The sequence below is a fragment of the Dunckerocampus dactyliophorus genome, chromosome 5, assembly GCF_027744805.1.
Source record: "Dunckerocampus dactyliophorus isolate RoL2022-P2 chromosome 5, RoL_Ddac_1.1, whole genome shotgun sequence".
Taxonomy (NCBI): Eukaryota; Metazoa; Chordata; class Actinopteri; order Syngnathiformes; family Syngnathidae; genus Dunckerocampus; species Dunckerocampus dactyliophorus.
In genome coordinates, this window is record NC_072823.1 from 17086269 (window position 1) to 17103230 (window position 16962).

Below are 16962 nucleotides of genomic sequence, written 5' to 3' on the forward strand. Positions count from 1 at the left end.
ATATGTTAATCTTAACACACTACAAAGTCAGAGGGTTTTCATCCAAGGTGAAGCATTAGCATATCACTCGTTGCTTCTTATCTTTTAAAAAAAGTAATTAACGATTCAGCCTTGCGCTTTGATTTACTCTCTACAGTAGACTGTTGCTTCTATGCAGGAGCATGGACCAGGTCAGTGAGCCGCTCTGGTGAGCATAAACATTACAAGCCTGACAGATTGAATACAACACAGAACAATGTGCAAAAGCTGCAATTAAATGGTCATTTAAGGTGCAGTTGCTTGTGTCATTCATCACACTAGGGTGCAAACACTGCAATCTAGCTTAGTGATAAAATGAATGATTTTTCAATTGCAAATATATTGCTTTTCTACTACATACGAGGTTGCAATCCAAAAATGATCAAATAAGCAGCAGATGACATTTAAACTGCCAGTATGTTGGATGGTGTAAACTACTGTAGTGAGAGAGTGAAGCGTGACGACGCGGATTGAGAACCCCTCATCCACATTTCCTTTCTGTGCCCTTGACCAGAAGCTATTTCACACTAATTCTATGCATACAGTATATGGTCTAAATAGCAAAAAATCAAATGTCAGGAAGGATGACCAGTCACCGTGTGTATGCGTGTGTGTGTGCGTGTGTGTGTGTGGGGGGGGGAAAACACCTCCCGCGCATCTCCTCCCTTCCTGCATCCTTCACCCTCCGCGGCCACAATGTCGAACAGTGTGTTGCTCTCATTCCGCTACAATGATAATGATAATACCTTCAAATGTGATATGCGTCCCCATCGTTGTCCAAAAACGACGTGTTTGTAATATCCTTCCCGTGAGTGATGGAGGGCACAGGGCAGCAGATAGAAAGAGCGATCAGCAGCCTCTCCGCCTCCTGTGCGCAATGCGCATGCGCCCCAGCTGACAGGTGATCACAATGCATGTCTTATAGCTCACGCAGAGAAATTAAAGGGGACGGCGATCTTTTTTTTTTTTTTACATCCACGTGACTCACGTGACCAAAGTAAAGCAGTTGGACATGCCTACGTGGATGTCTTGCACGTTTTAGTGATGAGGAATTGTAAATGTCATGTTGGTGAAGTCAAAAGGGAATGCTGCATTCATGTCTAAAAGACGCCAGACGTTTTTATAGCAGTATTTGTGATGTAATATGTCCGCATGTGCTGTTTATCACAAAACACTGGTGGATATTGCATATTTACGATCATGGTACAGGACAGTTTTTGTCTAATATGCACACCTCGTCACGTCATTAGGTACATCTGCACACTTTAATGACATCCAATACAAGAATGATATAGGAAAACAGCAAGTGGATATTCTTATTTCTCACTGACATAATGCTTAAAAGTACAATTTAGAAGTACAAAAAGATGTTTGTGTGGAAGTACAATTTACTGCATTTAAGTATGCTCGGAAATCCCAGAAAATACATCTACACTCAAAACATGTAAATTTACCTTGTGTTACATGATTACAATGTGATACTGCTACTGTTAATGAGACTAGCGCTGGGGAAATGCATGTTCAAGCATGTGCGGTATCTAGGCCTGTCATGATAATCGATAAATCGATTAATGGAATGCTAAAAAAAACTAAGTCGATAATTATGCTGACCTCGACAAATTGACATGCATGCATGCTTGTTTCATTTCCTCGTCTCTCTAAACCACACAGGCTGGATGACAAGAGGGTTCATTCTGCATCTGTCTGTGTGCATTGGTTCTATAGTGGAATGAACGGAGAGAGTGAACCCTCCTCTCATTCAGCCTCTTTGTGGAGGCGGGGCTAGTGAGTGGATACAGAGTGCGAGCAGAAAGTTAGCCTCGTGAGTCAGCATACGCTAACACGAAGGCATAGGAGCGTTGGTTTGTACGGCGAATGCTACAGCCCCAGTGGGGAAATATTTTAAACAGAATGAACAAGGTGAGGTCATGAACACCGACAACCTGCACTGACAGTTTTCCCAACTAGGAAAAAAAAAACACCGACGGCGGTGCCCCGGGCAGTGGAGCCTTCGTCCCGACAGTCAGTGCTTACTGAGGCATTTGGTCAGCAAAGTAGATATAAACAAAATGGTGCACACTTACAGTGTCATTCGCTATGTGTTCCTTCCTGTTACAGAAGAATACACAATGTTAATTATTTATTCAAGTGCAATTTTGTTTACAGAGACTTGATACTCCATTTTATTGATATTGTATTTATTGTTGTGTGTGCTTTTTATTGGAGTGAGACAGTTTTTTTTTTACATTTTTTTATTGTTTTTGGTTATGATTGTGAGTTTTATTTAAGGGCAATTTTTCCTAAAAGAGGCTGAAAGTCCATTTTATTTTCATAGTTTTTTGTTCTTTTTTGTTTGTTTAATTTATTATATTGTTTATTTAATTTATTTTATTTAAAAGCTCTTTACATTCCTATTACAATGTTAAATACACTTGACAAATTAAAGTTTATTGCTTTTGATACACTTACTCACATTATTATGCCATATAATTAATGAAAAAAATTGTCTCAAAAAATGTCAATAATATCGATTATAGACAATAACTTGTAAGACAATTATCGACGAACAAAATTTGTTATCGTGACAGGCCTAGTGGTATCTTTTAGCTTGTTTGACAACACAACTGAACACAAAATGCAGATTTTAAATGAATTGTTTCATTATTAAGGGAGAAAAAACATCCAAACCTACATGGGCCTGTGTGAAAAAGTGATTGCCACTCCCTGTTAAAACATAACTTAACTGCGATTAATTGAGCTTAATCAGTCTAGACAACGTTATAAAGCCATTTCTTTGGATTACAGCGATCCACAGTGAGAGCCATTATCAAAAATTGGCAAAAACATCTAACAGTGGTGAATCTTCCCAGGAGTAGCCGGCCAACCAAAATTACCCCAAAATCACAGCGCCGACTCATCCAAGAGGTTACAAAAGACCCCACAACAACATCCAAAGAACTGCAGGCCTCACTTGCCTCAATTAAGGTCAGTGTTCATGATTCCACCATAAGAAAGACACTGGGCAAAAATGGCCTGCGTGGCAGAGTTCCAAGACGAAAACCACTGCTGGACAATTTTCTAAATTTTGCCAGAAAACATATTGACGATCCCCAAGACCTTTGGGAAAATGCTCTCTGACGAGACAAAAGTTGAACTTTTTGGAAGACGTGTGTCCCATTACATCTGGCGTAAACGTAACGCCGCATTTCAGAAAAAGAACATCATACCAACAGTAAAATATGCTGGTGGTAGTGTGATGGTATAGGGCTCTTTTGCTGCTTCAGTACCTGGAAGACTTAAAATGGATAAATGGAACCATGAATTCTGCTGTCTACCAAAAAATCCTGAAGGAGAATGTCCGGCTCTTTTTTCGTGACCTCAAGCTGAAACCAACTTGGGTTCTATAGCAGTGATCCAAAACACAAATGATCCAAAACACACCAGCAAGTCCACCTCTGAATGGCTGAACAAAAACAAAATGAAGACTTTGGAGCCTAGTGAAAGTCCTGACCTGAATCCGACTGAGATGCTTTGTCATGACCTTAAAAAGGCGGTTCATGCTCGAAAACCCTCCAATGTGGCTGAATTACAACAATTCTGCAAAGATGAGCCAGCCAAAACTCCTCCACAGCGCTATCACAGCCTCATTGCAAGTTATCGCAAATGCTTGATTGCAGCTGTTGTTGCTAAGGGTGACCCAACCAGTTATTAGGTTTAGGGGGCAATCACCTTTTCACACAGGCCATGGAGGTTTGGATTTTAAAAACTGCATTTTTTTTTAGTTGTGTTGTCATTGACTAATATTTAAGGTTGAACATCTGAAACATTTAAGTGTGACAAACATGCAAAAAATAAGAAATCAGGAAGGGGGCAAACACTTTTTCACACCACTGTATATAATTGTGTCTTGTAATTTATCTTTACATCCATCCATCCATTTTCTATGCCGCTTATCCTCACTAGGGTCGCGGGTATGCTGGAGCCTATCCCAGCTGACTTTGGGCGAGAGGCGGGGTACACTCTCGACTGGTCACCAGTCAATCGCAGGGCATTATATTATCACTATACTCTATAGCAGGGGTCACCAACACAGTGCCCGCGGGCACCAGGTAGCCCCCCACGACCACATGAGGCGCCCGCAGGCCTGCTTTTCATTCAGGTTTTCAGTTAATAATGTGAGAACACTAGAAAGAAAAGTATTCTGAAACATAAAATGTGAGTTGTGGACACCAGCATTTTGTGAATGTTTTGGTAAAACAAGCATATTTGATTTGTTTGGGTTGAAATAAGGTATGAAAATCATTTCTACAAAAACGAGTAGCTCGTGGCCATTTTCATTTTCTAAAAGTAGCTCTCGCAAGAAAAAACGCTGGTGACCCCTGCTCTGTAGAGTATCAGCCACAAGTTTGGAGGCACTTTTGCATTCTATGACTGAGAAAACTGTCTCCATACTTTTGATTGGTAGTATGTGTGTATGCTGGAGAAAAACATAATTCCTCTATACAGTATCTGTTGCATCAGCCATGGATGTCCACATGCGAGATGGCTTTGTGAGTAAGCCAACGCATCTCTGAATTATGACCAAAATGTCAACATAAGATGGATTTGTCCTAGAGTTAAGAGTGCATATTTGTTTTATATGCTTTTACATACAGTTGGTGTGGTATGGTATGGTATGCTAGATATAATGTGAGTAAGAATTGTGAAGGGACCCTCAGCATACTCTGTCGAGGCATTTTCTCTCTATTTTTAATGAGTACACATACTGTATGCTAGACAGTAAATGTCCAAAGGCAAAAAACACCTCTGCAGACATTGCAATCTCTTCCCCTCCACTGGTCTTCTGACTGGGTTTTAGTTTTTCCCCCCCACAGAGCAAATGTGATGTGCACAGACAACCTGCTCAGGCTCATCATGGATAGTTGTTGTCAAGCAAAACACAAAATAAAAACAGAGGAAGAGACAAGATAAGGTACTTCCATCCTGATACATTTTTTGAATTCATAGCTGATAGCAACATTTTCATTTGGGAGTGTGTGTCACTCTTCTATATAAATGGCACCAACAACGGATGACAGGGACACGTCGACGCACTGTCTGCACAATTTTGTGCCTTCAGACGTAGTGTGAGAGCCACAATAGATGACCCTTTCTAACCGCATGAAAAAGCTAGCATTTTTCCAGCTTTTTGAGTGTCGATACAGGATCACAATGATTATGTTGACCTGTGCAATTTTCCGTCTTTGGAGGTAGTATCAGAGCTGGCTTTAAAAGCTGGCATTTCTATGTTGCTGTTCAGTATGACCAGCACTCATGCAGAATATGGGGAAGAAGTCGCCCTGGAAATCTGCTGCCTTTGAATGTGGAGGTAACAAAATCCTCTTTCACAGTTCCTGTAAAAGCCGGCATTTTTCTGCCATGTCACATTTCTGTTTAAACAGCATAATCAAGGAATGGGGGGACAAAGTCAATGCTACAATTTTCCACCTGGAGAGCGAGTACTGTATCCGATTTGTAGAATGCACATTCATACCGCATATAAAAGCTGGCATTTTTTGCCTTTTTTCCATGCCACTGTTGTGTACAAATGGCACGATGCAGAATGGCACCAACCAAGTTGATCTGCACTCGTTGCAGATGAGTCTGCCTTCGTTTACCACGGAAATGAGGCACAGATATCTACTTAGTTTTGCGGTCCGGTTAAAAGCCTTAATGGTAATGGTTTAATTTTATTTGAAGATGCATACAAGTTACAATGGCATACATCACATTCAATTCGCATTTCTACATGTCCAAAAGGAGTAGGAAGAAGCAATACATTTATTCACTTAAAGTATTAGTCTTTACCAGTTGATACATGGGCAAATGATACAACGGAAAATGATAAGGTAATGTAACAGTGTAGTAATATAATTGTCAGGGTTTTTCTTCAATCATAATGAATAGTAATCACATAATTAGTATAATAGTAAATAAATAATAATCACTTTAAAGACATAATTGAACTTAGTTGTAATAAGCAAGCAGTCCGGATTATGTAGACGAGGCTTGGAGAAATGCCTTTTTCAACAGTTAGCCTGGATGACCCAGTGGCCTGCATAGCGCTAGCCTGACGTCCAGGCTGAAGGCTAGACTGTGACTCCCATTCCATGTGCTCTATTGCTCTTACATTATCATTCATTAGCAGTGGACTTTACATCTTACCAAATTGTGCAGGCGTTTTGCCTGTGAATTTGGGCCGTGTTATGATTATTATTATTATTAGGGCTGTCAAAAATTGTGCGTTAACGGTGGTAATTAATTTATTTCATTAATTACATTAAAATGAAATTACATTTTTACCGTCATTAATGCGTGTGCATGATGTCAAGCCACATCTTGCTGTTATGATGGCAGACGGAGCCATAATAGCGTCCACACGGACTTACACAGAGTCACTCTTTAATACCTGTATTCTGACCTGAACACATCAACAGCAGTGCAATTCCAACACCATATATGTATATCCAACTCACAAACACGTCTCTAGTCCGCTCGTCCTCCAGCAATATAATCCAGGTTTTATTTGTGTCAAAAATAGACACTTTATGGGCATCTTAATTACCGTTTATTTGCTATTCACGGGTGGTGGCGAATAGCGGGGATCTACTGTTGATGCTGGTACTGATGTCATTGACACACTGATTGTTTGATTGCTGTGTGAAGTGGCGCACAGTTGCGGCGACAACCAGATTCGCTAGATTCCGTGCAAAAGGCACAGGCGTATAAATGCCAGATTCACTGTTACAGTGCTGATGTGGCAATTTGTGGAATGTCTGTGTGAAAGAGGCTTTTGTAAAGGCATACATTTTGATATATGCATTACATTTAGCGGAATTTGTAATTTGCTGAGTTTTTATTGCGCCGTTGTGTACAGTAGATAAATGAATCTTCTACAGTCATATTCGGTAGCGGTGAAGTGTGAATGAGTTGTGTGGGAGGCAAGTCTTGTGTGAGTGTGTGGTAAAGTTACATCATGTGTGATGTGCAGATGCACAATTGCAGCAGTCAGAAATCCTCTCATTAATCCTGGAATGCATATTTTCATCTCATTCTCTCAATCAGCCGTTTGAAAATCATTTGTGGTTTTTACTGTCCTGGCTTTTTTCATTGTTTATGCAACAAGACTAGAAATGATGAAAAGTGCCGGGTAATACCGTTCGCTCATGTGAAAGCCTGGACTACAATCTCCACTCTCGCTATCCCCTTTTCGCCCACGCACTCTTGCATCGCGACACTTTAGACCAGCACACTTACATATAAATCCCTGCCCTCACACAGCTCAAGCATCATCAACTCAAACAGCAAATGCCCAAAGTGAATTGCATGCTCTCAGGTGTAATGTACAGTGAGACAAACATAGGATGCTGTTGGTAAAAGGCTGCATCGGAAAAGGAGTTTTCCCTGTTGGGAAACTGGTAGTGATGCTATTACCTTTAATAGTCTTTAAGAGGAACTCATTTATATACATTCAGAGAAGGAAGAGACTGTTTTTTGGCAAGCCAAGTTGCAGTTTACAATCATCAACCACAATCCCATAAGAGCCAATACAAGAGCTGTGTCAAAAAAAACCAGTAGACAGCCACAATGTATTCCACAAGGCATCTTTGTTTTTCCCTATGCATGGGCAAATGTCGTGATAAAGTGTATTTATATATGCTGATTGGCTACTTTTAGCTTGCAATGATGCAAGACAGTGACAAACAACTGTAAGAAATCATGTAAAGAGATATGCAAACAACCAATAAACACTATTTTCACTATTTTTTACTTTTGTGACAAAAAATTCAATGTCCATAAGTAATCATACTCTTTCTCAGCACATCCATATTCAGTGTTCTTACTGTGTAGTTCATTAGAATGCTCAAGATTACGCTGGAAGCTACAAAATCGTCCACTAGGGATACTAAAATATTAAACAAAAATGGTTAATATTTTTCATGAACATACACCACAAAAATGTAAACGTTTTGGGATGCTCTCTATCAACCTATACAATATTTGAGGCAAATGGTGGTCACACCAGATACTGGCTCGTTTTTGGAGCCCCCCCGTACCTGCCTCAATACAGCTAAACTGCACATTTTATTGTGCCTTTTATTGTGGCCAACCTAAGGAACACCTGTGCAATGATCATGTTGTCTACTCAGCATCTTAGCACCTGTGTGGTGCATGAATTCTGAATGCTCAATAGCACATATTTAGACAGAACAACACTTGAGAGAGATAGGAGTTTTGCATCTTTGAGTTCAGCTCATGAAAAATGGGAGCAAAAACAAAAGTGTTGCGTTTATATTTTTGTTGCATGTATCTTAAAACTGAATTTTTAAAATTAATTTATCACTTATCACTTTTGTTGTGTCATTTCCAACTAAAAGATATTCAAATTCACTTTCAATCAAAATTAGACAAATGCATTTTAAATTTTTTGGACTTAACTGTAATTTTTGAAATGCATAAATAAAATTGTCCTGTGTGAAACATTGTGGTTGTCAACACTTTCTTGTGTCATTTGTGCAGCCATTCAACAATAGAATTATAAATGATTAAAAAAAATCACTTTAACAGAAGCAAAAGCCCTAGTGTCTATTGCTAGGTGTTGTTTTTTTTTTTTTTTTAGCCTTTTTTGCAATATGTACAACATGGGTGTCACAAACTACGCCCCGTGGGCCAAATGTGGCCCACCATCTATTTTTAATTGGCCTGCATCAAAGTCTAAAAATATAATTGACTATGGCCCGCGCACAACATGTACTTAACTGTTTTGTCCTTCTTAGTTTAAACACTCGGAGCAGCTGTCTTGAACATCGCAGCTTCTCCACAAGGAACGCAATCACAGAATAAAATTGTTCAGATTCAGGTTAACCGGAAGTGGTGGCACCAAAGAGGCGCAGGATTGCAAGCAAGAACTATGGATATGCTTCCATGAGGCTGAATCTGTGGACGACATTACTCGGGGGAAGGTGTGCCGAGTTCGGACACAGGCTGGTGCCACAATATCGTTAGCCTGAACAGAGGTGCTTGGCTTGGAGCTAATTAGCAGAGTTTACGCTTTGCACCGCAGGCTACATTCACACTGCAGGTCAAGTCCAACTTTTGCTTCTCGGAACAGACGTGGCAGCAAGTTCCCATACCCTACATTCTTGCCCTCTTCCTTCTTAATCTCCCTCGTAAAATTATTTGGTCAAGTAAATGTTGACTCCGGTTCTTGAATCCTTGAAATTGCTGCAAACGCACCAAGGAGAGCACAAATCGAGGCATATTAACTTCCGTAAACACACTCCAGCGCATGTGATGTCGTCTTTTGTGCGCATGTTCATTGCTTCCTTACCCTTAGTTGTTGCTGTAGTAATACTGTACTAGTCGTAGTAGTAGTTGTAACACTGGCAGCGCACAACACTGACAAATTGCATGCTTTGAGGAACATGCATTGAAACAACACATGCAACACAATGCAAAGCATTACAAATGATGCATTAATAAGCAGTCAGTGCATGGATGCTTAACAGTTACAAACCAACACTTTTTAGTGAACCATGCTAACTTTATTCTTTATTTACACTAGGGGTGTCCAAAGTGCAGCCTCTGACTCATTTTTTATTGAGTGCAGCATATAGTAGAAATAAAATTAAACACAAAAAAACTCCTTGAAAAATGTGTGCGAATACTGACACTTAAATAATAACACAAAGTTGTGTCTGTAATACTGTAAGTTTTGTTGAACCTTTTTACAAAATATTAAAAAAATATATAGGATAATCGGCCTAAAAGATGGATAAATGGAAGGATGGATAAAAAAATAAATACACAAATATCAAAGTGGCCCCCGCATCCATTGACTTTTCAGTATGCGGCCTTCGGTGGAAAAAGTTTGGACTCCATTCACTTTTACACTTGCATATGCCATGTTCCTCCTTAGTTTCTTAATAATCTGTGCTGGTAATGTCCATGTAAATATCTTTACAACTGTATTATATTTCATCTATGTAAAAACATGACACAGATGTGATTTTGAAGGATATTTTTGGAAAATACAGACGCTATTTGCTAATAAAGTGGGTCACAACTTAAGACCAAAGGGACATCCCAGCATGAGACCAGTTGAGAACCCTTGATAGGATACGATACTGCCATACTTCTTATTCACTCACGCTGTGCATTAGGTATTCATTTATATGTTTGTAGTTTGCAGTGCTGTACAACTGCACTGCATCATAAGGAGAGATGTTTCTAGTAATTTGGCCCCTTTTAACTTGTTTATTGTGCAGGATTAAAGCTAATTTACTGTCTTGGCATAAACCAAGAATTAGTTTGTGCATCCATGTTCTCTATTCTTCCAAACACTGTCCATCTAAGTCCTGTCACCTCTCCTTTCACTCACACATAAGGCATCACTGTTGTACTGCATTGTTATACTGCTGTATTTTCCCATGCACGTTCCAGCCCCGATGCCAGCACCCACGCACCAGTCCCTCTCCTTCTCCCTGGCTCTCCGTCAAACTCACTCAAACAGAGCTTACGAGCAGTACTTATCGCTCTCAGTTTAATTAGGCCGACACAGCAGAGCGTAATGCAGCATGGCAGTTTCCTTTTCGGATGCAACTCTCATAGGCAAGACTTTCTAGTCAACCACGGATGCTGCAGTCACTTCTAGTTATATTTTACATTATGTATGTATTTTTTAGGCACTCATTATTTTCTTATGCCAAATAACTTACCTCTGTCGACCCTTCAGGAAGGCAAAGCAGTTTTTCCCCGGCATGTTTTTTTGTTAGTTGCCTGGAGGTAAATGGCAGCCAGCTCCGTGTATGTTTCTAGGTCTGTGTCCCTGTGTGTGTTTGTAAAGGGGGGGTCACCGTGTAATCTATACAGTAACATGATCATGCACACTTTGCCGGTGTCATTAAATTTACATATCTACCCAGAGGGGAGGTGGAGGGAGTCACAGCTGTACTCCTCTGCATGGAAAATGAGGATTGATGGAGTGAGCGTAAACAAATGGGTTCGCATATTTTACATTCAAGATCAGGTTAAATTGTCAGTTTAAGTGTGCCGTATTAGGTATTGTGACTTGCAATTACATTAGCGGTGAGGAAAAATGAATACACCTCCTGATCCGAGCTAAATGCAGCATCGTCAGAAAGAATGCAGTCGCTGACAAGCAACATAGACGAAGCAATAGGAACTTTGACATCAGCAGCCATCTTTAGTGCGATATTAAAACCCTCTGGCCTGTGAATATTCTCATTCATCAGGTCAGTCTATTCTCAGGGCACTGAATCCATCACAACTATACTGTTCAGGTTGTCTTGGAATATGTTGTCATCTCTCATGTAACTTCCTGTCCGCCACTCACTCTGCTCCCCTGGGAAGTTCATTTATATCAACATAGCACAAACGCGAGTCTTATTTATGTCTTAAATGGCTTATTTACTACTACTACTTTATTATGCCGACTATATTGGCAAATACGAGTGTGAAGGTGACTATAGGGGTGTTACATCACGTCTGTGTTAAAAAAACGTATTTAGAAGGTTGTAAATATATTTTCTTTGCTGTAACTACTTGCAGAAATTGACCAATTAACTGTGATAAAGGAGGGATTACTTTATTTCTAAAACCAGTGTTCTGGCAGAGCAATACAATCTAGTAGCAAATATGGATTGCCCATGACAACTGTAGGCTACTGGGAAGCACCTTAACAGAGTCACAATCACGTAGTTTACAACGAATTATTTATTATTTGTTCATATGCTACACCCCCATAGAAAAAAGTTGAGCGAAATGATGAAGGACACATACAAGAACGTATTCATATGGACTGATTTGGTGTAACAACGCAGATAGACATTTTAGAAGCGCTATTTTCATCTGCTACATTCGTTATGTCTGACGCTTTCACCGCTGTTTGATTGCCTTGTCTTCAACTTTTTCATGTCTTTATGCAACACACCATGCACACTCACACAATTAGAGCAAATCATTTCGACGACATGTTATTCGTACTAATCTGCCAAGCATTGTACAAAGATACTGAGTTTGTATGTGGCCAAATTCAATTTGTGCCCCCCAAGCGTCATACCGGTAGTGACGCGCACTGCCTCTAGGGCATGTGGTTGCAACCCAGCAATAAGAAAGCATGATCGTTGGTTAATAAAGTCATGTATTCCATAATGTATGATTTGTGTCACTTGAACCACATTGTGGAAAATCAGACTAGCGAGCCTGCCAAGTACTTCAGCATGCTAGAACCTTGACACCATTCTACACACTCCAGAGAAATGAGCATAAAAGTGATGGCAGGCTGCCGTGCCGTGGAGTCGCCATCCAGCCAGCTCATTTGCTGCTTTCCCTCTGCATCATCACAACAGAACACAACACAAGCCTCTCATGCCACCCAGTTTTACTTTGCAGAGTGACCACCACCATGCAGGGCTAAAAATACTCTTAAAGAGACATCAGCATGTTCTAATCTCCAATTCTATTCTTATCATCTTTTGATCCCACCAGCCCCTCCTTCTTTTTCTGCCTTGGTGTTGCTCAGGATCCCAAATCAGTAAGCCAGTTATAATAAGAGCCAGTGTCCAATCATTGATGTGCATGACCAGACTGGCGAGTAGAGAAGAGAGGGGAGATAAACAGAGATTATACATCTGGTCTTATAATGGGCCTATAGAGAAATAAAATGACTTGAAGTGTGATTTTGTCATGCTTCCCTTCCGACTAAATGACTTTTAATAGTCACTTTGTACACAGTGTTCTCACCAATGCAAGCATGTGACACACGCCATGCATTCAACCTGAACGGAAATGACTTGCATAAGTACGTATTAGTGCTTTGAAAAGAAAATGGTGTAATATTCACAGAGCAGCACTTATAAAGCCCAGACTTCAGCTTTTATATTATTAAAGAGATGTAAAGGATGATGCAGTTTGAGATTACTTGAGGACTCCTGCTGCTGCATCAGTCTGCTGTGTCACAGATTCACCATGCAAATCCGTCTATTTGCATATTTATCCTGTTTTTTAATTCTGTATTTGTCGGCAGGTTTTATGTGTTGATTAATTTAGATTTACATGCAGGTTCATTCAAAAAAGGAATGACCTAATGTAGCGAAACCACCACAATCTGTTCTATGACACTGGTTGACCTCCAAGTTGTTCTAATTTCCTAACAACCTTTCCCATAATAAAAGAATTTCCTTTGATTTGGCTTAGATTTTCTCCAGGAATTGAACCCACACTGACTGTGCAGATGGCAGAAATGTGTAACATTACGCCACTAGGGAATAAAATAAAACACAGTGTGATAACATTTAATTCAATTTAATATATTTATCTGAAATTGAATTAAGGGCATCACTTTGGAGTAGTGGAAAGCATGTCTGCAACTTAAATTAAATTAAAGTTTGACAATGAAAAATAATCCGGCTGTCAAAAATAGCACGTTAACTGTGGTAACCAATTTATGTAATTAATTACGTTATTATGATTTTTTTGCATAATTAACGCATACGCATAATGCAAGCCGCGGCTTTAATTTTATTCTGACCTGAACACATCAACAGCTGTATATTGCAACACCATATTCCAACACCATTTATGTATTTCCAACTCCAAACTACGTCTCTAGTCCATTCGTCATTGCGACGACACTTCCTCATTGTCACTAGACAGACCACGAATGCATTCAAGGACACTCGTAGCATCAAAACAATGTCTTTATTATGCGTTTTTGTGCAGTCTAAGTAAACAGCATTGCAAAGAAAAACAATAAGTGGATATTGTTATCACTCACTTTGTAACTCTTAATGTGAAAGTAAAATTAGCTGTATTTAAGTGTGCTCGGATATCCCAGTTAATTCCCTCAAAACATGTGAATTCAACTTAAATGACGTGGTGTCTTTGAATGCAACCCCCTCATTGCCCATAATAACACAGTTAGAGTCTGATTTAAACATTCTGCTATTAAAGAAACCACTTTTAGGTAAATAGATTTTCAGACATGCGTGCCATCTCTTAATTTGATTTAAATTTTCCGTTAATTTAGGAAAAAGTCCTTTGTGCCAATAGATGGTAATCACATGAGGCGTGGTTGTTGAGAGTGGCGTGGGAACTTTATCTCAGCCATGGGAAGGATGTACATTTTGGGACACATCATCAGAAGTGTACCTTTGAATCAGTGGGTGTTTCGGCCTTTGGACACTCGACACCCTCATCAAAGGTGGCCAACTACAGGGTGATGAAGCCTGAGCCTGTGTCCCATGCCCAATCATGAGTAAAGTAGTGCCTGGAAAGTGGAGAAATATAAGCTAGGCAGTAAGGTCCCGACCTGGGATTTAAAAAACTGCATCGCCCACCAGGTAATCTCTGACCCCGCCTCCCCTGCCCCCACGCCCCACCCTTGAGTAAGGGCAGGAAGGAAGGAGGTAGGTTTAAAACTTCTTTAGGGTCGTCAGGTGGGTAACCTCCTTCATTGGTGTTTCGATGATAGGCCCATGACACTTCCAGACAGCTCATCGGTGACACCTGGTGTCTCAGGTTTGTGCCCCCCTCTGCTTTGAGCCCAGCGAGTGTCCTTGCGCTTGATCATAGCCACTGGCTGCTTCTTTTTTGGCCGCTTCAGAGACTGATCTCATTGTCTGTCGCAGACAGACAATACGCCAAGGTCTTCAGCTGGATAGACCTTGGCCTTCCATCCTCGTTGTTGTGCATCCGCTGCCAGATCTGTGTAGCGCAGTTTCTTTCGTTCGTAGGCCATCTCTTAATTTCATTTAAATTTTCAGTTAATTTGGCGCTGTTAATACGTACAAATATATTAGACTGTGCTTTATTTATCCCACAATAGGGAAATTTGGATGTTACAGCAGCAATACATATAATCCTGCCCTGTCATTTATCTTTCTTTCAATAAAACAGCAAAAACATTTTAGCCACTTTGGAGGATTTTCCAGCATGAACCGCCTTTTTAAGGTCATGCGACAGAATCTCAATAGGATTCAGGCCAGGACTTTGACTAGGCCACTCCGAAGTCTTTATTTTGTTTTTCTTCAGCCATTCAGAGGTGGACTTGCTGGTGTGTTTTGGATCATTGTCCTGCTGCAGAACCCAAGTTGGTTTCAGCTTGAGGTCACAAACAGATGGCCGGACATTCTCCTTCAGGATTTTTTGGTAGACAGCAGAATTCATGGTTCCTTTTATTACAGCAAGTCTTCCAGGTCCCGAAGCAGCAAAACATCCCCAGACCATTACACTACCACCACCATATTTTACTGTTGTTATGATGTTGTTTTTTCTAAAATGCAGCGTGAACTCAGGTGTGATAAAGCACACTTATGTCTGTGTAGGCTCTCAGTCGTACAGGAGTTGTCCATCGAGGAAAAGGCTTCTTGAGACGTCATCTGTACTGCTGTGAAGAAGGTGTCGGACATTTCGCTCCTCATCCGAAGAGCTTCGTCAGCGAACTAATAAGTGCTGGTATCTTAGGCCTTAAATACAGTAAGAGTGGGCGGAATTGGTGTGCCAACACCCTCCTTCTATTGGTTCGTTACACTAAGCCTGGGCGGAGTAGTGGTATAATCCTATCCTGTTATTAACACCTACGATAAAAGGGAAGTGTCGCTCCCTGAATTGGGTATGAACGACTCTGATACTGGCTCGTTAGCATCTATTGTTCTGGCTCGGCCCTGGCTTCACCTCATTTGCAAGACTAAGAGCTGTGGGTTTTGGTCTCAGTAACCTGCTGAACACAGGGTCCAAATTAAACCTCAAACCACCATTCCGATTCAATGATGGGTTCTGTTGTTTGACAAAAATAGCTTCCTTTACTCCTCTTTCAAACCATCTGTTTTCTTTGGCCAAAATCTTTACCTCGCTGTCCTGAAAAGAGTGATTGGTAGCTTTCCAGCACTTATTAGTTCGCTGACGAAGCTCTTCGGATGAGGAGCGAAACGTCCGACACCTTCTTCACAGCAGTACAGATGACGTCTCAAGAAGCCTTTTCCTCAAAGCACACTTATGTTTTAACAGCGAGGCCAATCACTTTTTCACACAGGGCGATGTAGGTTTTGATTTTTTTTTGTCCCTTAATAATAAAAAGTTTCATTTAAAAAGTGCATTTTGTGTTCAGTTGTGTAGTCATTGACTAATATTTAAATTTGTTTGATGATCTAAAACATTTAAGTGTGACAAACATGCAAAAAAACAAAGAAATCAAGAAGGGGGAAAACACTTCTTCACACCACGGTAAGAGGCCCTGAGAAACTTTACCATCCACCGTGTGTGTGTGTGTGTGTGTGTGCGTGTGTGTGTACCTGTGTGTGTGTATCTGTGTGTGATTGCACAGTGAACTCAACCTGCAAGAGGGATGAGATCCATTCTCTCATCAAATATTTACCAGCAAGGCTCTCTCAGTAGCCTGATGCTGTAATGCACACACTTTGCCCTTGTTATGGCTGCTTGATGTATCCACTGCATTTGGTAGCTCATAAAATGATTGAAGAGACCATATTCCTCAGATGTTTGTTTTTCAAGTTCACCACCGCCACTTCTCTTTCGCAATGCGTTAAAACTACAATATGTTACTGTTAGGGATGTCCACATTGCAGCCTGGGAGCTATTTACGGCCCACGGCTGTTTTTTATTGGCCTTCGGCACATTCTAAAAATACAATTAAACAAGAAATATAAAATTAAAAAGGAAAAAAGCTGTAATTTTAGGAGAATAAAAATATCAGGACACTTAAGTCATAATATTAAGAAGGAAAATATTATAAAATTGAAAAATTAAAGAAAAACACCTGAAATATGAGGAAAAACAAAACAAAGAATAAAGTTGCAATTTTAGGGAAATTGGGTTGGGTAAAAATTATAATATCACAATAATAAAGTCCAAAATATTTAGAGA

At 40.2% G+C, this 16962-nt stretch overlaps 1 protein-coding gene across 8 annotated transcripts in view; it reads right to left on the minus strand.

The window, feature by feature from the left end:
* The window catches only part of pclob (piccolo presynaptic cytomatrix protein b), a 72157-nt gene extending 71258 nt beyond the window's left edge, over window positions 1–899 (minus strand). For all 8 annotated transcript variants that reach the window (XR_008570337.1, XR_008570338.1, XM_054775578.1 and 5 more), the window contains exon 1: window positions 765–899. The gene's annotated coding sequence lies outside the window, so the exon portion shown is untranslated. The remainder of the gene's footprint in view (window positions 1–764) is intronic.
* Window positions 900–16962: the final 16063 nt, after the last annotated feature.